At 40.7% G+C, this 21,163-nt stretch overlaps 1 long non-coding RNA gene across 1 annotated transcript in view; it reads left to right on the top strand.

Moving 5' to 3' along the window:
• Positions 1 to 2,091: 2,091 nt before the first annotated feature.
• The window catches only part of LOC127044391 (uncharacterized), a 90,547-nt gene continuing 71,475 nt past the window's right edge, over positions 2,092 to 21,163 (top strand). The window contains exon 1 of the long non-coding RNA XR_007772477.1: positions 2,092 to 2,175. This is a non-coding gene — a long non-coding RNA (uncharacterized LOC127044391). The remainder of the gene's footprint in view (positions 2,176 to 21,163) is intronic.

Here is a 21,163-nt window from a genome sequence, read left to right as displayed (position 1 = left end):
CGTGTCCTCTTCTTCCTTATTCTCCTTATCTGACCTATCCGTCGGACTGTGGTAGGGAGGCTTGAAAAATGTGCAGCTGCATGAGTGGGGGAAAAGAGTGATAGAAGGATCATAAGAGATACATTTCACAGAACAATGGTTATACTCTTTCACAGTGAACTACACTATTCACCGTACGTAGCACATGTCACTTCACTACAAGGTCGCCTTCAGATTCTTTTAGTATTTAGTGCTTGCGGCTGTGGTGTCAGAGATCAACACAGATGCAGGTCCGGGGATTACAAATCAGCTTGCAGGCGGACATGGTAAGGCATACATCTAATGGCAGTTAACCGTGCAACCTCTTTTATTCCCCTGTACCACTGGCTATTACCAGGTAACATTCATGCTTGGCAGCCAAACTGCTAAAAAGCACATCCTTTGCTTCTTTTCTTATGCCATCAGAAAGGTTAAGCACTAGAGGAAAATTGTGAATGGTTTCCCTCCCCACTCTGCATGTCTGCTGTAATGGCAGGTCACTGAAACTATACCACCTCCCCCCTCCCCCCTCTATGCCTTGGCAATTAGCAGCGATAATTCCTGCTGCCCAAATGCTAAAAAGGTCAGCCCCATTAGAGACACCTCCCCGTAGGAATGTGCAGGTTTTTACCCTCCCCATGGCTAACTGCTAGGGAAGGTTTTTTTTAAAGGAGCAGGAAAGCAGAAACGAAGGAATGGTCATCTCTGTCCCCTTAATAAAGTATATTACTTTTTAACAGGTGACCATGAACGATATCACTCTCCTGAGGATAACAGACAGAGAAAAAGAAATTATGCTTCTTGAATGCCAGCAATCCCCGGGGCCATACGCAGCTAGGCTTTGTCATGCAATGATACCCGATTATGTGCTCCAGGCATGGCGTGGTAAAGTTTCGTATCATGGTGGACGGAATAAGGCTGCCCTGCCCAGAAACCTTCTGCAAAGGCTATTGGGGTACCTCCAGGAGTGCTTCATAGAGATGTCCCTGTAGGATTTCCACTCCATCCCCAGACATGTTAACAGACTTTTCCAGTAACTTTAATGCCAGCTACTGCATGCAAGCCCTCATGGCAAATCAATCATTAAAAAATGCTTGCTTTTAAACTATGGTTTTTATTTAAAAAAGTACACTCACCAGAGGTCGCTTCCATGGCTTCATTGTCTGTGCTAGTGGCTTGAGAGGGCTGCGATGGTAATTCTGGTTGGGTGAGGAAAAGCTCCTGGCTGTTGGGAAGAATGGAGTGCTGTGTGGTCTCTGCCATCTCGTCCTCCTCTTCCTGCTCCACATCTTCGCCGTCCGCAGAATCATCATCAGTGGCTGAGATTACTACCCCCACCTCTGAATCCACAGACAAGGGGGGGCTTGTCTTGGCGCAGCCACCTAAAATTGCGTGAAGCTCCGTGTAGAAGCGGCATGTTTTTGGCCCTGATCCGGGTCTACCATTTGCTGCTTTGGTCTTCTGGTACGCTTGTCTGAGCTCCTTCACTTTAACTCTGCACTGCACCGAGTCCCTGCTATGGCCTCTCTGCCTCATGGCATTAGAAATCTTTTCAAAAGTTTTCTCATTTCGTCTACTGGAACGCAGTTCTGATAGCACAGAATCTTCTCCCCATACAGCGATCAGATCCAATAACTCCTGTGTGTTCCATGCTGGAGCTCTTTTCCTATTCTCAGGAGACTGCATTGTTACCTGTGCTGCTGAGAGCTCCACGCTGGCCAAACAGGAAATGCAATTCAAAAGTTCCCGGGGCTTTTCCTGTGTACCTGGCCAGCAGTAGAGTTCCTTTACCTGTCCAGAGCGGCCACTGGTGCACTGTGGGATACCTTCCGGAGGCCATTAACTTCGATTTCTGTCCACACTAGCCCAAAATCGATTTTGTAAAATCGATTTTAGGGTTACTCCTTTCGTTTAGCTGGAGTACAGAAATCGATTTTAAGACCCCTTAAAATCGATTTTAAGTGCCTTGTAGTGTGGATGGTTACAGCGTTAAATCGATTTAACGCTGCTTAAATCGATTTAACGCTGTAGTGTGGACCTGGCCTTAGTCTATGATCTTATCAGATGTCACAAGCAGCACTGAGCATGGTCAGTATATGGATGGCAAGATACGCAAGGAAAATATCTAATACTGTGCCAATTGATGCCGATAAACAAGTAGGTGACTTTTTTTTTTTTTTTGGAGTAAGCATGGAACCAATGCCCCAGCATGGTATTTGGAGATGCTATCTTTTTGGAGAGATATAAAACCATGTGTGGTCATTAAGAAATCCAGGTTATTTTTTTAAAGATTATCCTTGGCCTCCTGGTCATATTTAAGTTAGGGTAATTATATTTTTCTTATCAAAGTTCTTCCTTCTGTTTCAATTTGTTCTTCATATTTTATCCTAAAGAGTGTGTACATAGGACTCACTGCCAGAGCATGATGCTGAGGCAAAGAACTTAGAATGATTAAAGTATTGGAAAACATGCCTTCCAGGGACAGACTCAAGAAGTTCACTCTGCTTAGCTTAAAAAAGAAAGCTAAGGGGTGATTGGATCACAGTTTATAAGAACTTACATCTGGAACAAGAATTTGATAATGGGCTCTTCAACCAGTTGACAAAGCTATAACAAGATCCAGTGGCTGGAAGTTGAAGCTAGACAAATTCAGACTGGAAATTAAGGGTACGTCCAGACTACCCGCAGTATTGGCGGATAGCAATCAATTTATCGGGGATCGATATATCGAATCTCATCTAGACACGATATATCAATCCCCGAACGCACTTCTCGTCGACTCCGGGACTTTACCAGAGCGAGCAGCCGTAGCGGAGTTGGTGGGGGAGCCATGGACGTCGATCCCGCGCAGTGAGGACAGGAAGTAAGTCGGAATAAGATACTTCGACTTCAGCTACAGTATTCCCGTAGCTGAAGTTGCGTATCTTACATCGACACCCCCCCCCCCAGTGTAGACCAGGCCTAAGAGTGTTCCTGGGGCATGCCTAGTTATCACCTCAAGGTCAGCCTAATCCGGGCCCCAGCCCCTTAGTCCTTGCAGTGGACTTTGCCCTTACAGGCCTGCTTATTTTGGTATGCGTGGGGACAAGCAGAAGTTGAAACCCCACAGAGAACAAGTCTCTCCCAGAATCAACAGAAAGGGAAAAGGTCAGTGGCACCACCTTACTTCAAGGCTTTACTGGAATCCTCAGCCAGGTAGCTGAGTCAGTCTTTTCCTACCAGGCTTGCTCCAGGGGTTTGCTGGACTCATCACAGAACTGGGGAAGCAGGGGGGAAGGGGTGTCTGGCATGCTGGCTCCTCATGCTGCTTCAGAAGTCCTGCTTCATTTTTTCCCCCTTGGTGACTGCAGCTTCTTCCTTTCGTACCTTGCATGACTGGGAGGGCCAGAGGGGAGGAAACACCTTAGCACAGAGTCTCTTTACCCCCTTCCCTGTCAGTCTCTGGTTTCTCTATCCCAGGGGTGGCCAATCTGTGGCTCCGAAGCCACATGCGGCTCTTCAGAAGTTAATATGCGACTCCTTGTACAGGCACCAACTCCGGGACTGGAACTACAGGCGCCAACTTTCGAAAGTGCCGGGGGGTGCTCGCTGCTCAAACCCTGGCTCTGCCACAGGCCCTGTCCCCACTCCAGCTTTTCCTGCCCCTTAGCCTGCCGTGCCCTCACTCCTCCCCCTCCCCCCCCAAGCCTCCTGCATGCTATGAAACAGCTGATTGGGAGATGCAGGGAGGGAGGGGTAGGCACTGATCGGGGAGGCTGCCAGTGGGCGGGAGGAGTTGGGAAGCTGTGGGGGGGGGGGCTGCTGATGTATTACTGTGGCTCTTTAGCAATGTAGATTGTTAAATTCTGGCTCTTTCTCAGGCTCAGGTTGACCACCTGCTCTATGCTATCACAGAGGCCCATGTTTTGAACAGTGAAGGTAATAAACCCTGAGCACAACTAACCAAGGGGTTGTGGTGGATGCTCCATCACTAGCTATTTAAAAACCCAAACGGGATGTTTTCCTAAAAGATCTGCTCTAGTTCAAACAGGAATTAATTCAGGGAGGTCCTGTGGCCTGTGCTATATGGGAGGTCGTATTAGATGATCATGGTGGCTCCTTCTAGCCTAATAATCTATGAATCTATGGAGAAAGGATGAGACATTTCCTTGAATTATTAGAATATCCATATTCTTCTGGATATAAATCATCTACCAAATGTCTGGGATTAAGAAGACATTTTCTCCATTGGCAAATTGTTGCTTAATTGCCTATTAGAGGAGTATTACATCTCCCTCTGAAGTACTGGTACCTAAAATCTGATCTGGAGTGGCAGTTCCCATGTGGAAAGTTCCTGTGACACTTAAACAGCTGTTGTATTCAGCTCATACAGGGTGGCCAGATGTCCTACTGTTTTTGGATTGTCCTGCTTTTCCGCATCCTAATCTACTTTTTCGTTTGTCCTTAAGTAGGCTGGCTAAACTTGCTGTGCTGTCCTGCACATCCTAACTTAGGAAAATAAAGCACAGCACCAAACTCACTGCACAAACAGTAATCAGTCACCATCAGACTTTGTGCAGAAGTCTAGTACACACATGCATCCTTCCCAACTAATTTCATTGTCTTTTTTACTGCAGGAATGATATAATAGGAGCCTCAAGGCTCACTATAACTTTATATATCATTTTCCATTCTAATCCTTGTTTTATTTTTGAGTGGTTAATAAATTTCCAAAGCTTTCATTTTTCAAGTTGCTTTTGAGTATGGCAGAGAAATGAAAAAATACTCTTTTCCCATTATAAAAAAGTTCCTATGACTGTTTTAAAACAGCTCTGCTGCTGAAGCAGCGGAGGGGAAAGAGTTAAACTTTAGCCTATATTGAGTGTTTTGAAGAAAGTGGATTTGATTTGTCCAAGTTTGTGGCCTTTGAAAAGCTCATGCTGTAAATGCACAGTAGAATTTGCAAGCAATTTCTTGTTAAGCTTGTAATATGTGCAGCAAAGATGCATTCTGCTTGTGTGCATGGCCAATTTAACTGCACTGGATGACTGAAGCATATCTGTGATGGCTGAACTCATGAACCTCTGGAACTAAATGCACGAGCCTCTACTGTCAGTTTAGAAGCACTAGCAGATTCGTATGCTATTTTATGTAATCCAGCCACCTGAGAGGTACATTCATTGACTGTTTGCGCTAGCTTGATTCTGTGCCTGCCCTCATAGTCTCTAACCTCAGCCTCCCTCCAACTCCCACCATGCATCTCTCCTTCCTTCCCTGACCCCTTACCCTCCTCCCTTCAATGTCCTCTCCCTTTCTTTGTCTTTTTGTCTCCTCCCTCAACCGCACCCAAAAGATTTAAATACCCTCCCAGACAAAAACCAGTGGCATGCACATAATTCTGCTTGGATGGTATAGTCCTTCCCCATCCTTCATCTGTCTCATCTACTTAAATTATAAACAGTGACTGTCTCTTATTCTCTGTTTGTACAGCACTTAGCACAATGGAGCCCTGCCCTCCAATTGCCCCAAGACACAAACATAATATAAATAACAATAACAATGCTTAGCTAGTGTGTTACATAGGAAAGGGCTGAGGCCAGGGAAAGAACTTTTGGATTTCCTGTTTTATGGGAGTTTATATTCTCAGCCGTAATGACCAATTTACACCCTTTTGTTTGAATGATTAAAGCAACAAATGGGAAAAGGAAATTAACTTCACATGGAAATAAATAGACACAAGTGTGAAATTCCAGAGATGCAGGTATGCTATCATGCATGTACCTCGAGCATTGCATCTGTATGTACACTATTTGAAAGATCTCCCAAAGAAATCAACACAACAGTGCATATGTCTGCCCAGAATGCTGCATGCCTGTGAAAGGAAACACTCAAAATACTCACATAAATGCATACTGTTTGCTGAAATCTCTCTTGGCTAAACCAGGTATCGTATTTCTTGACTTCTGACATTTAATTATCCTATGGTAACTGTATGCCAGTGGTCAGGGATGTGATTTTGTATATTAAAGGGGAAAAATTGTAAATTCAGTTTTCAAATTATGTATCTGATGTGTCTTTCTATTTTGGTCAAATGATTTATTATTTATTTGCCATTACAACAGCACCAGGATTCCCCAGTTAGGGATCAGGATCAGGTGCTGCACAAACATATAACAAAGTGACAGTCCCTAACCTAAAAATCTTGCAATCTGGGTTAGGGACAAGATATAACAGATGGACAAAAACAACAAGTGGCCAGGGGTGGATCAGGAACCTTAACCTAGCAATCATACAAAGAAGTTTTCACATAACACTCACTGTACGCCCAATGTATTTGTGTGGGACTAGGAGTGAATAGTCAGTTAGGCTTCGGAATGCGTGTGATGAGGAACTTTTACTTAAATCTTAAATATTTGAATAAAGCATTTAATATATTTAAAAGTTTATAGATCAATTTGGGCTCTTCTGAGATGAAAAGGCACTGTAAGGAACTATTATCACTTCCAGGAATGACATTGCGGCATCAATTACAATCCCTCAGCAATTCTTATTCTACAATATTATTCCCAGAAATACTCCATTCTGGAGGAAACAAGTTGTGGAAATGATTAAAAAACAATGATAGCAGACTGAAAGGGTTTTTAATTAGATCAATGCTGATATATTTTATGTGGTGCATGTCAGTATATCCAAAACTTAAATGGGAGTTTTTGGTAAACAAGCAATGCAGGAATGTGAGTGTGTGCTTGTATCTATATACAGCATAACTATATGTGTATGTGTGTGCACACGTGTGTTTCTGTATACATATATTCAGGACCGGTGCTAGGGGTTTTAGCGCCCTAGGCGCACGGCAATTTCGCGGCCCAGCACCCTGGTCCCGTGGCTCCAGTGGAGCTGCCGCAGTTGTGCCTGCGGACGGTAGGCTGCTCCCGCGGCTCCAGTGGACCTCTCGCAGGCACCACTGCGGCAGCTCCACCGGAGCAGCGGACCAGCGGACCCTCCGCAGGCACGACTGCGGCATCTCCACCGGAGCCACCTACCACCCCCTCCGGAAAAAGGCCTCCCACCAATAATCCTGGCACCCTAGGCGATTGCCTAGGCCACCTAAATGGAAGCGCCGGCCCTGCATATATTTATATATTGAAAAAGAAAGTACATATGTGCATGCATACAGATATGCTAAAGGATCTAGCTATTTATCCTTTTGTTTTCTATCTTCTTTTCTTCCTGTAACATTAAATTTATACTCTGCCTCTTTCACAATTCACACACATTTTTTAAGCAAGAGACTATTACTGTTTTAATACTGTTTCAAGCTTTATAGGATTTTTTCCAGGCCTCTTACCAAAAAAAAAGAACCAAATGACTCCATAAAATAATATATATATCAAAATAAAACGTTAAAGTAAGTGAACAGAGAAGGAAAACAGCGTTGCAAATCTAACTCTCTGATCAGCACTTTTGCTACTCAAGACTTCCGGAGTGGTAAAATAGCTCAGCCACCCATACAGTCAAGTCAGAGGGCAGAAAATTTTTACATTACTCAGATTTCCTCCTGGGGATGACCACAGAGTGACTTCTTTGCATTCAGCAAAACACACTGACTCAGAGACATTATGATGCTTCTATTTTAAAGCACTTCTCCTGAGAACAAGAACATATGGGCTTTCCTTCATGACACTGTACAAAGCCTTTTCCAACCCAAGAGTGTGAGCACCTTAGGTCATTCTTGGACACAAAGTATTGACATTTGATTATTTAAAATACTATCATTATAGGGTCCAAGCCTGCAAATGCTTGGATATGTAACTTTACTCACTTGAGTAACCCCACTGAGTTTGAACACAGACACTAATGCGTGAGTTCACTCAGTAGAGTAGTCCCATCAAATTTTTAGCACCATCCCGGTGATCTTTATTTTTCATTAGTCTCTAAAAAAAATTCCTGTAAGGCTAGTAGAGGAGCTACTTTTTCTTGTTTAAAAACTGCCTGTGAAGAAGGTAGAGTGTAGATATACTGAGGAAAGAAAACAAAAAAAAAATGTTATGTGTGTAAATGTCTGATGTTAGTTACCTGAGTACGTTTATGCTTGGTTCCAAGCTTGGGAAATTACAAATGTTTAAGATTAAAAATATTCTCATAAACAGATGTAAATGGGTAAAATATTGAGATGAAATTTCATTGTGACAGAAACCAGGAACTGTACACGACAATGAACAATTTTTCAATACCATCTTGGTGAGCTTCATTCTGTTTCCATCTGTTTTTTGTTTTGTTATTTAACAAGTGTGGTTATACATATCTAGGCAAACATTCATAAATAGAAGATTCTTTCTTTTACTCATAGCTCTACAGGCTACATATAGTGTAAGGAATTGTTTTCAGTGTTTAAGAAACAGGTCAATTTCCAGATTGATACTCTGTATAGGAGTGAAGTTGTGAGAGGTTTATGTGTAAGGAGTAGTAAGTATGGTATGATACACCAATACATCAGAGCTAGATTTTGATTAGTCCAGGGGATTCCTTGTGCTCCTCTGCATGGCTGCTTTATGGCTGAGCATATAATGATTTTAGTCCAAGGGGTGAGAAAGTAGACAGACAGCAGGGACTCTACACCCAGTACAAAGCAAGGAGGTGAGAAGGGTGAAGAATGAATCGGGTCATGATTGTGTCACCCACTATGCACTAGCCTGGCCAGTGGTAGTGGCCAGACATGAGGAAGGAAGCATGGGTGGAGTTGTGACTGAATTCTCACAATTCCTTCCCAGAGCTCCTCTAGGGACAGCAAATATTTTCCCATGGTGGCTCTGCTATTAGTCTTAGGCCATGTCTACATCTAAAATTTTGCAGCGCTGGTTGTTACAGCTGTATTAGTACAGCTGTATAGGGCCAGCGCTGCAGAGTGGCCACACTTACAGCAACCAGCGCTGCAAGTGGTGTTAGATGTGGCCACACTGCAGCGCTGTTGGGCGGCTTCAAGGGGGGTTCGGGGAACGCGAGAGCAAACCGGGAAAGGAGACCAGCTTCGCCGCGGTTTGCTCTCGCGTTCCCCGAACCACCCTGCAAACCGCAGGGAAGGAGACCTGCTTGCTCGGGGGTTCGGGGAACGCGAGAGCAAACCGGGAAAGGAGACCAGCTTCGCCGCGGTTTGCTCTCGCGTTCCCCGAACCACCCTGCAAACCGCAGGGAAGGAGACCTGCTTGCTCGGGGGTTCGGGGAACGAGAGAGCAAACCGGGAAAGGAGACCAGCTTCGCCGCGGTTTGCTCTCGCGTTCCCGGAACCACCCAGCAAACCGCAGGGAAGGAGACCTGCTTGCTCGGGGTTCAGGGAACGCGAGAGCAAGCCGGGGAAGGAGACCAGCTTGATTACCAGAGGCTTCCTCAGGTATGCTGGGATACCTGCTTATTCCACGGAGGTCAAGAAAAGCGCTGGTAAGTGTCTATACTTGATTACCAGCGCTGGATCACCAGCGCTGGATCCTCTACACCCGAGACAAAACGGGAGTACGGCCAGCGCTGCAAACAGGGAGTTGCAGCGCTGGTGGTGCCCTGCAGATGTGTACACCTCCTAAGTTGCAGCGCTGTAACTCCCTCACCAGCGCTGCAACTTTCTGATGTAGACAAGCCCTTAGCTCCCGCACTCTGCAGACCAGGTGATACACATGCAGTAGAGGGGCAATACAGAGACAGGGATCCCATTTTCAGATCAGCTTCCTCTGCAGTGTTGTCATTTTGGTAAGTAAGACAAGTTATCATTTCTAGCTAACGTAAGACCTTAAAACAAAACAAAAATACCCACCACATCGTACCACTGAAATGGAGTGATCTTTTCATACATACCTGGGATCTCTGTGACTACACTTTTTAGTGACCCTGAGGATGCAGAGACTTCCTTTAAAGTAAAAAAAAACAAAACAGGGTAACCATAAAACACTACATCAAAATGGCACCGAACATCTGACTAGAACTCACAGAAGAACAGAGATTCAAGTGTAAATATTAAGCACCTTGTGCCAGGAATTTGTCATGAGCAATGAATGGCTAAATCCCCAAATATTTTGTGGGCTATTTATGCCTGACTTCAGCCACAACTCATCCTATATAGCCTGAGATGATAGCATACACTCAGGACAAGATGTGGTCTAGGGGAGTCAAGAATTTCTAAGTTCTAGTTGTCCCTCTGTCATGGAGGGTCTGAGCCTAAGAGCTTTGTAGTTAATGAAAGTTTAGGGTGCTCAGCGCCTGATGCTGTACTCAACAATCCACAGGATCTTGCTTTGACTCCTTCTTGTCTGTTGTATTGGGCAAGTCACTTAATGCAAATGTGCTTAAACTTGGCTTTCTAAATTAGGTACTGAAATCTATAAATCTATAATTCAGGAACCTAAATATTTTACATGGATTTTTCATCAGATTTAACTGACTGCTTCTCTGCCCCTGTTCCCCTGTCTTTTGGACAGTCTGTTCCCCTGTCTTTTGGAGAGTTATTGTGAGAACTAATGTTTGGAAAGTGCTTTCAAGATTAAAAGTGCCATATTGGAGCTACATATTATTATTTTAAATATAGCATATTTCATATAAACTGAAGTTAGAGAAAAATAACATACTTTCTTCTTCTCCAACTAACATTTTAAAGCATAGATTAAAGCAGAGGTCCAGAAAATACTGCTATTCATTTCCCAAGAAAAGAATAATAGATGCCATGGAATTCTTTTGCATTTATGACTGATCAATTTATCCATTGCAAATAATATTTGTTGCTAATTTGGACCTCTTATTGTTCATGAATCATTCTGGAAATAATCCTGATTTCTGCAAATGCATTTGTTATTGGTAAGTATTCCCTGAATAGCTTTATGTAAACATATTTCAGCCTATTTGTTGTTCTCAAATTGTTCACTTCAACTATTTACTATGTGATGGTTTCCCAAATCACATCGTATTGTTTCAGCTCCCAGACTGGATGACTGAAACTTATAAACAAAACTATAATGAATAACAATTGGAGAATAACAAATAGTGTATAACAAATAAGGAATTCTCTGAATTTTCATTCAGAAAATACATAATTCATACAACTTTTAGCACTCAAACATTTCCACTGCCTTCAGAATACCCATGAAAAATTATAAGTAGAAATACAAACAGTACGCCTTATCTTTGTTTGCAAAAATATTCCAAATCACTGCTTATATTATTCAGCAAGCTCTAGATAAAGCTTGCAATTTTGTGCTTGTTTGCATGTGTGATGTGATTAATATTGCACCAATCTTTCAGCTGAGTTGTAAAAATTACAAATATGTTAACTTCTCACATGGTAGTTTTCAACCAATAGCAAGCCAGAGTTTTCTTGTATGTACCAAATAGTAAAAGAAAGTGATTAAGCATTATAGCTAGGGACTGGGAACATAGTTTCAACTGAGTTTTGAAATCAGATTGAGAGTTGACAAAATGAGCTATGGGAAAGATGTTCCAGATTACAGAGCTGCAGAGGAGAAGGTCATTCTGCTAACAATCTATTTTTCCTTCTGTGCATGGTTTTATGAGTTTCTGTTTCTTAGGATATTGTTCTTTATTTTGGCAGACATTTGTTTTAGCATTCAATTGTTGTATAATAATAAATGCAACTTGACAGTGTGGGATTTAATGAATAATATTACTGGTTGTGAAGGAACAATGAAAGCTAGAGCTTAATAAAATTAAGTAACATTTAGACAGCAGAATGTTATCTAGTGGATACAGCATAGGAATGGATGCTGGGATTCTGACACTGACTTTCTGTGGTGATCTTGGGCAAGGCCACCTTCTGTAGAAATAATGAAATTTACTTAACTACCTGATGGGGCAGATGAGACTTAATTAAAGACTTTAAAGTGCTTTGTAATTCTTGTATGAAAGGTGCTATATAGGGGCATGTTATTAATATTGCCATTGGTTGTAGAGTGGTTTGAGATCCTCATCTGAAATAATTATGGAAGTGCAAGTATTAATATTGTTGCCCCTTTGGACCAAGCATTTAGTGTGTATTTGGGGCAGTGCAGGTTTGTTTCTGCTAGAAGGAGAAATTGATGATAGGAGTCAGGCACATTCTTTAGTGCAATCTTGTTTATTTACAAAGAACGTACACAAAGTCTTGTTTCATTCAACACAGTAGAAACAAACAACAGCAGGCAGTTTCTTTGCTCAAAACTTCCCAAACCTTCCTTTCCAGCCAGTTCCATACCCAAGGAGCTCTCTCTCTCTCTGCTCCCTTTCAGGGCACATTCACAGTACTTCTTTCATTGTCTGTTAGCTTTGTCCTCCCATTCTCTGCTCCAAAACACACCCATAGTTTGACAAACATCTCCTAGCCCCTACGTTAGCACTCAGGGAACTTCTCAGTCCACATTAGTTAGCTTGTGATCCAGCTTTGCAGTATGGCTCATTGCCTTGGGCGGTGGCTTCTATTGTTTCCCAGTATCTTATTACATAAAATGACCTAGTTGCTCCTTCCAATTAGCCTGAAAAATGGTGTGATGCTGTATAGGTGCTCAGCACACCAATGGGCTCTAACCTGGTCTGTGATTGTCATAAATCAAATACTTGCTTGACAGCAGTTATTAGCACCTTCCAACATAATAATAATATTATTTCTTGGCCTTGCCATATAGATCTCCTAGGAATGGAGCACATGTCTAATTAACTCAGACGAAGGTTAACTTAAAGCAATAGAGATAATGCAATTCAGTGCACTTTGAAGCTGTGTTTATCATTCCTGAATTATAAATATTAATAACAGTTAACACAGTGCCAATGGTGGAGCATTCAACATCTCCTGTTACCTGGCACTTCTTAGCTCCAGTGGCAATTTTATCCTGGAGTAATCTACATCAGTAGACCAATACCTGAGATACTGAGAATTCTGTGACTTCTGCAATTGCTATATTACTTCAATTTTTAAAAAATGTAGTGGTTTAATATAGCATGTAGACTCTTAAGAGTGTGTGCTTCTCTGGGAATTTTGTTTTGTACTATAACAGAGTACTATAACAGTATACTCTGGGAATATAGCCATGACCATGTTAAATCTGTCCCAGTTCTTTAAATAAATTGTACAGTTCAAAGTGCTGGAATGATTTGAGTTTTTTCCCATCCCTGTCGCACAGAAGGGTCTTTTTAAGAAAGTGCATCTTCTAGGTGAAAGACTACAGAAATGGAAGAAAAGATTCATCGGTGCCTACACTGTAGTTTCATGAATTCAGTCATATGGGATGCATCCACATGATTCTAACAGATAACCCCTATGGAATGTACCAGACCAAGGTGAAACTAACCTCCTCAAAATTCCTGCTAAAGTGTCACCATGCAAAAATCCTTCCCAAACATAAATCTAGCAATCAGCTGAACCCTTTCTATGCATGCAAGATTAACCATAGTTATTTATCTAATAATCTATTTGTATCCTGGACGCAGTACCAATGTTTCCAAGTATCTTCTTCTACTTGGCTTCTGTCAGTACCTTCTGGGCAAAGAATTCCTAACACTGATTAGCCTTGAGATGGGTCATTTTTTATTTTTAGAACAAGTCTTCCCAGGAACAACCACCATAAATAATTTTTTTTCTAAATCCTTGAGTACATAAACCAACACCTCCCTGTAATCAGCAGAATAGACAGAAGAACATCATTTGTTTTAGACTCCTTTGTTTCCTCACAATTTTGTTTGGTGTGTAGGTACCAAAGTGTTATGTGCCTCATAAACATGAAAGAAGGAAAGAAAGGTGTAAAAGATTTGCTCCTAATTATATGAGAGGCAGAGGAGAGGTTGGATTCAAATCCCTGGACCTGATGCCATGCAAAATGCTATTGGCACTAGACTGGATCCAAATCTAGAGAGATTTCAGGAACTCAATACACTTAGCTTGTCAAGAGGAAGGTTAAGAGGCAACTTGATTGTGGTCTATAACTGCTCACAGGAAGAAGTTATCCTATAGTAGAAAGTTCTTTTATATACAAGATAAAGTTGCAGCTAAATCCAATGGTCAAAAGTCAGAAAATTTAAACTGGAAACCAGATTTCTTTTTTAAACACCAAGCATAAATAACCATTGGAACTGCTTACCAGGGGAAGTGTTCACCATCACTGGGCATCTTTGAATCAAGATCTTTCCAAAATAATAATCCAGCAATTACAGGGTGAAATTCTATGGCCTGCATTATGGAGGAGTTCAGATTAGACCTCTTCAGGTCTTACAGTTTATTGCTCTATTTACCACATTTGGTTTGGATGTGGATGTAGTCTCAGGAGAACAATTTCCACCATTTAAGATGCAAAAATCTAAAAAATATCAGATAATCTTGCAAGATTATAACCGTGTGCAGTTGAAATGTTTTAAGAACAAATTCATAGAATTTTGGTGCCATTAATTTGAACTCAAACTCCATACCGCATTTAGATTCAGCTCTGAACCTTAGCCTAACCAAACTCTCCTCCTTAGTCTATTGCCAATATCCTCGGGAGCGGGGAGGGAGGGAAAGTTCTTACAGCTGTAAAATTTCTGCTTTCAGTTCACAGAGGAATTACATGGCTAGTTCCCATGTGCACTGAAAGAATAGAGCTCAATGGGCCATATTTATCTATGGAGTAATTAAATCAATGGAGTTACACCAGGGATGAATCTGGCCCACTATTCTTTACAGCTCATTTTAGATGCTTCTTTCTACAGTCTATTGTAGATGCCAACATCTGAAAGCCAAAAATAGTGATGTTTTTGGCTGGAAAATAAAGACATGCCTTTAAGTGCCATTGAAATGGTTTGGATTCAATAAGCTTGTTGGAGGGACAGAGTAGAGAAATGGTCACATTGCTAAATAATGACCATTGGCATGCACTGTATGCTGCCATTGTTTTGTCATGAGACAGGAATTCTTGCACCATAGGGAAAGCTGTTTTTTAAAAACACTAATTCTTTCCCTAAATTAGTAGACAGCATTGTTCAGTTTAGTGTCATTAAATTTGGTCTAAAACTAGCTTGGGGATAATCTGATAAAGTTAAATTCACCTAACCCTGAAACAATTGCATGTTACTTATTCAGATCATCTACATGTGTTTTCCCTGATAACGCAAATGTATACAAAACAGCTGTCAACAGCCACCAAAATCTATTTGTTCACTGTCTTTTGCTGGAAGCCAAAAACAACTGCCCAGACCCCATGAATAAGTTCAGTTCACTCCTCCCAGTTAGAATGTAATTGTAGGCAAGTGCCACTAGCATCAACAATGCAAGATACAGCAAGAGAAATGGCACATGGGAAGGAATACAGAATGAATATTGAGAGATTACATGACTTGGAATTGGCTTCTGTTAGGCAATTTAAAGACAATGTGGTTTTCGGCTACTGAAGTTTCTATTATTTTTGCACACACAATATGGATAGATTTTGAATTCATTTATGATGCTTATTCAAATCTCTTTGGAACACTTGGAATGAAAATTTAACGTAAACAAACTTTCTTCCCCCAGAACTACCCATAAATACTGCAAGAAGGCCCTCCTTACACTACTTTGGCACTTCTGGGTCTGGTCTTGGCCAGAAACTTTAAGTGATAAAACACTTATGCAAACATTTCAGAACCTCAATAAAAGTTCGATTCCAATTTGGATTTAATAATTGGTAGAGGTTTATTATTCATTTCATAACAGTTTGCCCATATCTAACATGCATATAATTTCCTCTACATGCCCTAAAATGCTACAGTTTTTCAAGCCTGTGACAGGATTTTTCTATTGATATTTCTTTTTATGGTTACGAGTGTTTTGTGCACTTGGGTGTCTTAACTCATGTTATACACTTGAAAGGCCTGGCTCCTGCAAACATTCCATGTACACAGCTGCAAAAGAAATGAATGATCAAGGTCTAACTTTAAGGAGATCTTCTACCATGTCAGTGTGCAAAACTCAGAATGAGGTCAATGGGAGTTATACATGCAGAACATAGTGTTCATGGTCTGTTCTCCCCTTGATCTGTGAAGCTGTTAATGTCCACAGCTCCCACTAGCATCAATACTAATTTGGCAAAAAAAGACCATCTGTCAAAATGAGAATAGATCCCTATACTTTCTTATGCAAAATAATGTGTTGGAAAATATTTACCATCAGCTGATGAAGAACAGGAAATTGAACTGTGTCACCTGATTTTTTAAAAGATCCTTCACTTGGTCTCCAATTCTTGAACCAGTTTTGTTTTTCCAACTAACTGTGTAAATGTAGTAGAATGTGCATATCTAAGCTACCTGATTGTGCTTGGAATTGTATTGCCTCAGTGATTAATTTGGGGCATAAAATTGTGGGGTAGAGATAGTTATATGGTAGTTATGCTGCAATTTTGGAGTCTATTTTTGGAAAAAATAGCTGCGAAAGTGGATTCCATTCCTGAAAAATCAGGCCCTACATCTTTTTTTCTCTCTCTCTTTTTTTTTTTCATTTAAGGGGCAAGTTACCTCACATGCTTTTAGGATAAGAAAACTGAGAAGCGAAACTGAACACTCTTGTCACCCTAAGTGCACAAAAGTATATCCATTTTATTCAATATTCAATAAATAAGTTTGGTTACTTTTAAATGTACAATGTATGTACGAACCAGGTACCTCCTGCTTCCATCAGACCCTCCTGTTAGGATCCTGTTAGGATGATTTATACAATGTCTTCTTTAGGTTATATACCTGTTCATATATAATAAATGAATTATATGTTTTTAAAAAATAATCTAGCTTACTACTTGCACTGGAATTACTAATCGCCCGTGTTAAATATGCCTGTTGCCTTATGCATGATGTTTATGTTAAAAGATCTCTAACCATGTCACAATTAGATGGAATCAAAACATTTTGGGTTTACAGTAGCTTCTCCCTATGAATTACATGTGCTATTTACTAATGTATATGCCCAATATAAGTTTATGAACAGTATTTCTCATTATTTGCTTGGCTGATGTAAAAAGATATTAAAAAAGAGAGAAATAATAAAGAACATGTCTGAGCTGCCTCACCATTTCACTGTTAATTCAATGTATTCTCACAGGAACAGTAATTAGCATTACCACCTATTAGCGGTATTATCAACTCTCTCCCACCCTCCCTTTACCATTCCCTAAGCATCAAATCATAGTGTCATTACTTGCAATTTCTGAGTGGCTTTATTTTTTTTAACTGTCACTAACGTCAAAATGATGCCAAAAATACCCATTTTTTGTCTCCTTATCATGCTTGCTGGATTTGTCTGTAAGTTTATGTCCCATGATACTGCACCAATACTTTCCTTAACTACATCTTTCTTACACACCAGGATAAAATCAGAAAACTATTTACTTTATTCAAAAAAGAACAATATATGCAGTTCTGAGTGTTCAAATATTATTGTCTTCTAAGTTCAATTTCAGATGCATTCTTACATGACTGAGCATAGTATTCCAAGCCTGTGCTCATATCCTCATAAGTTTTGCACTCAGATTTTTTGTTAACTCTAGAGCTATCAAACAATATTGAAGATGAAACAGCATCTGATAAGCATTGATTGTTTGCCTAGTTAGTGGATGGAAAAGAGGGGACCATAAACAATTAACAAAAATCAGGTGAAATAATTGCCCCTACTTTCATTCCTGCACTGTGCAAGCTAGATGTCAGTTGATCAGCTAAATGATCAGTTTTTTTATGGTTGCATTGCCTTTTACTGTGATTTCATTTTCAAACAGGTACACCCCTCCCAACAGTACCTGTTCTACAGAGAGAAATCAGTGCAAGTGAATCAAGTTTTACTTTGGACATTGTGTACAGTTATAATACGGCAATTAATGCAGAGAAAATAAAAAAGGTGGAAATGTTCAACATGACATAGGATCTGACCTACTAACTGACAAAATACAAATGAATGTCAAAAATTAAAACCAGAATAAACACAAAAACTCAGTTGTTTGAGAAACTATTAAAGTAGTAGTTCTGGAATATGTTTATTATTATTGTTTCATTCTGCTCTCCGCACTCCCAAAAGAAAAGCTATAACCACAGTTATTAAAAAAAAACCCACTCCAAGAAATGAATGACATGAAAGTGAATTTTTATATAGGAGGTGGTCAGGGTAAAAGGCAATGATTAAGAGAAGAAAACAGATATAAACAAAGAGAAACAAGATTCCACTAAATAACGAATGTTAGAAACAAGTAGCATTAAAAGCCTTATTGTAGTGCTGCTGGATATGTTGTTGTTCCTTTCTGACCTCACCTTGTCCAGTCAGGATGACTAAAAGCCTTACTTTGTTATTTACTAGCTTTTAAGTGTATGATTTTTGACAGTCTTCATTACTCTTTAATAAGTTTCTTTTGTAGTGGAACTCACCCTTCAGAAATTCAACGGGAAAACTGAATTCAGTGTTTCAGTTAGAGGAGACTACTTTTAACTTATTTGAATATGTAAAGACATTCTCTTTTAAAAAGTCACTGGGCTTGAAAGCCGGGGAGAATATCTATATCTGTATATGTCTGCACAGACACTTAGATTTCATTTCTTTCTCAACTTTCCCTGTTCAAATTCAAGACCTCTCAAGCAGGAAGTCCTTAAGGTTTCAAGTTATTAGGGAGGGGTCCTTCTTGGCAGATTAATTTACCAGTGGGAAAAGCTAGTTCAGTCTTACTTAATGCCATGTTTCCAAGCCAATGGTGGTGCGATCCAAGAGGAAGTGGGGTAGCTAGCCGCAGTCATGGGATTGGAGCCTTGTCCTTGCGTGTATGTGTGTGGGTGAGTGAGTGGGTGTGTGAGAAAAAGAGAGTGCTGGGGCCCTATAACCCCTGCAGGATATGAGTAACTCCCATTGACTTCTCTGGACATATGTGTATTCTGCAGTAAGAGAATAGGGCCACTGGAGTTTTCTATTCATTTCACCAGGGCTAGAGATCTTGAAAAAAATTTGAAGTTTCTAAGAATGAAATGGAAGAGGAGAGTTCTTAATTAGTCCTGGAGCCATACAATCTTAATAATTCTTCAGAGGGCTTATTGAAGGATGAATTCTACAACAAAACACAGCAATCCTTTAAAAAGGATAGATGGGATTTTACCACTCCAGGATTGAAGTTTGCAGCATTAATACTGTCAAAACATCAAAATCTGTACAAATCAAATAGCCCCTCAAAGAGTTAAAGTCTCAGTGATGGTTCATGTGGTGAGATTAGCATCTCGCCCTATCCAAAATGTATTTGAAAAGAAAAGTTTAATTAAAAATATCATTGTCGAGCATATTGCTGGTGGTGACCTCATACTATAAACTGACATCATTCATGACATGAGCCATGTGGGAGCTCAATTTAAGAGACTAAATTACTTTACAACCTAGTTTCACACAGGTGTAACAATCAGATAAGCCAGTTTAATGCCTGAACATTTACAGGTCTGTTCAGCCATTGACACTGTGTGAGATGACTACTCAACTATCAGTGACCGAAAGCACATTCATTGTGAAGTTAAGCACAAACCAAAGCAAGAGGTGGCATGCAGATTGCATCACGCCATGAGTAGTCCTGGGAGGCATTGTGACTCAGACACACTTTAGAGTCATAGTTCACACTCTACTTCCTCCTTGCTCACAAAGGTTGGTGACTTCGCTCTTTAGGACTGTCATTTTGTTCTGGGTTTGTACATTGCCTAGCACAACAGGGCCCTGATCCCTGATTGGGGCCCCCAGGTACTACCGCAGTAGAAATCATAACTACTACTACAAATACTGTAGTACTACCTCCCACCTGCATGTCGGCTTAGCCATTCTGGACAGCAAGGTGCGGTGGGCAGAGACAAGACTTCACCTACTCCCTGCCCACATGTTCTAGAGAGAATAAGCAGGCAGGTAGCCCCGCATACTCCTATGTGCCCAGCCCCACGGTCTGGGTAGTCTACTCATAGGCATAATGGTGATCTCACTCCTTTGAATGGTTGTATGGAATCCAGGCTAATATTTTTTCTTAAATAGTAACACTCTTCTGTTTGTCAAAACAGTATTAAATAGAAGCATTTGACACTAAAACGTGTTCCTCTGGCATACTTCCATACTTCTCCCACTAGTCTGCAAGAATAACTTCTCTTTCTCTCTTACCTGACTCTATAAACCATCCATTGAGACATCGCATGGCATTTTTACTCACCGTTTCCATTCCTTCTGTTTGGTCTATCAGCAATCGTGCACTTGCTACTGCAGGATGTAACAGTCCATGAGCCCCTCCAGCATTTTATATTCCTATGATTCAGCTTCTCCTTGCCTCAGAGGAGGCTCTCAGTACAACTGAGTTTCCCATCACTCCCGGTCTGGAACTGAACAGAAGGGGCCTTTATTTACCTGACTGGACATCTAGGGTTGATGTTGCAGATGGCCTAGGGTGTCCTACTTCCTGATGTTGATTTCCGTCTTTGATTTCATGCCTCCTGGCTGATCACAGAGAGCATGGGAGGGTCACTGCTCAATGTACAGAAGGAAAAATGCTGGCGCCCTGTGAAGCATGATTCTCTTGATTTTAGCTCACTGGAATGCTTGTATGTTAAGAGATGCTATAGAAAAACAAACTGTGTTGCGGAGGATATAAGAGTAGTTTGCAGCCTCTGACAGTAGGGTTCCATATTTGCTAGTGTAATAAATGAATGCACTTGAAAGCAAGATGGCCATTAGTAGCAATAAGTTTAGAAATGCCAGTGGTAATTTAAAAAATATCCAGCTCCTTTCAAATACATTCCACAGTTTACTTACATAAGTATTTTTCACCATGTGAACTTTCACGTTGCTGTGCTAAGCAACACGGGTGCAGCATTCCTTTAATGCTTAAGAATATACATTTTAAAGGCTGATAACATTTCTTACATTAGAAGAGCTTAAGTCCTTTTATGATACATCCAAGGATAGCATTTCACAAATTCAGTTTCCAGTCCAAGCAAAGCCAGACATCCTAGCACCATAAAGCTTAATGAGTGAACTTTTGCCCCAGTAAGGCATGAAAGATAAGAGTTGATGAAGACTTTTTTAAAAAGGCAACATTTGCTTGAACATGTAATGTGATTGTTCAGGCTGTAAATTAAATTCAATTAAGTTAAGAGAGAAGTATCTTAAGCCTTTTGCTAATTATACTTGTGAGTTTCAACTCATTAAACTCAGATA

The sequence above is a fragment of the Gopherus flavomarginatus genome, chromosome 2, assembly GCF_025201925.1.
Source record: "Gopherus flavomarginatus isolate rGopFla2 chromosome 2, rGopFla2.mat.asm, whole genome shotgun sequence".
NCBI classification, from domain to species: domain Eukaryota; kingdom Metazoa; phylum Chordata; order Testudines; family Testudinidae; genus Gopherus; species Gopherus flavomarginatus.
This window is presented reverse-complemented; position numbering and strand designations above follow the sequence as displayed.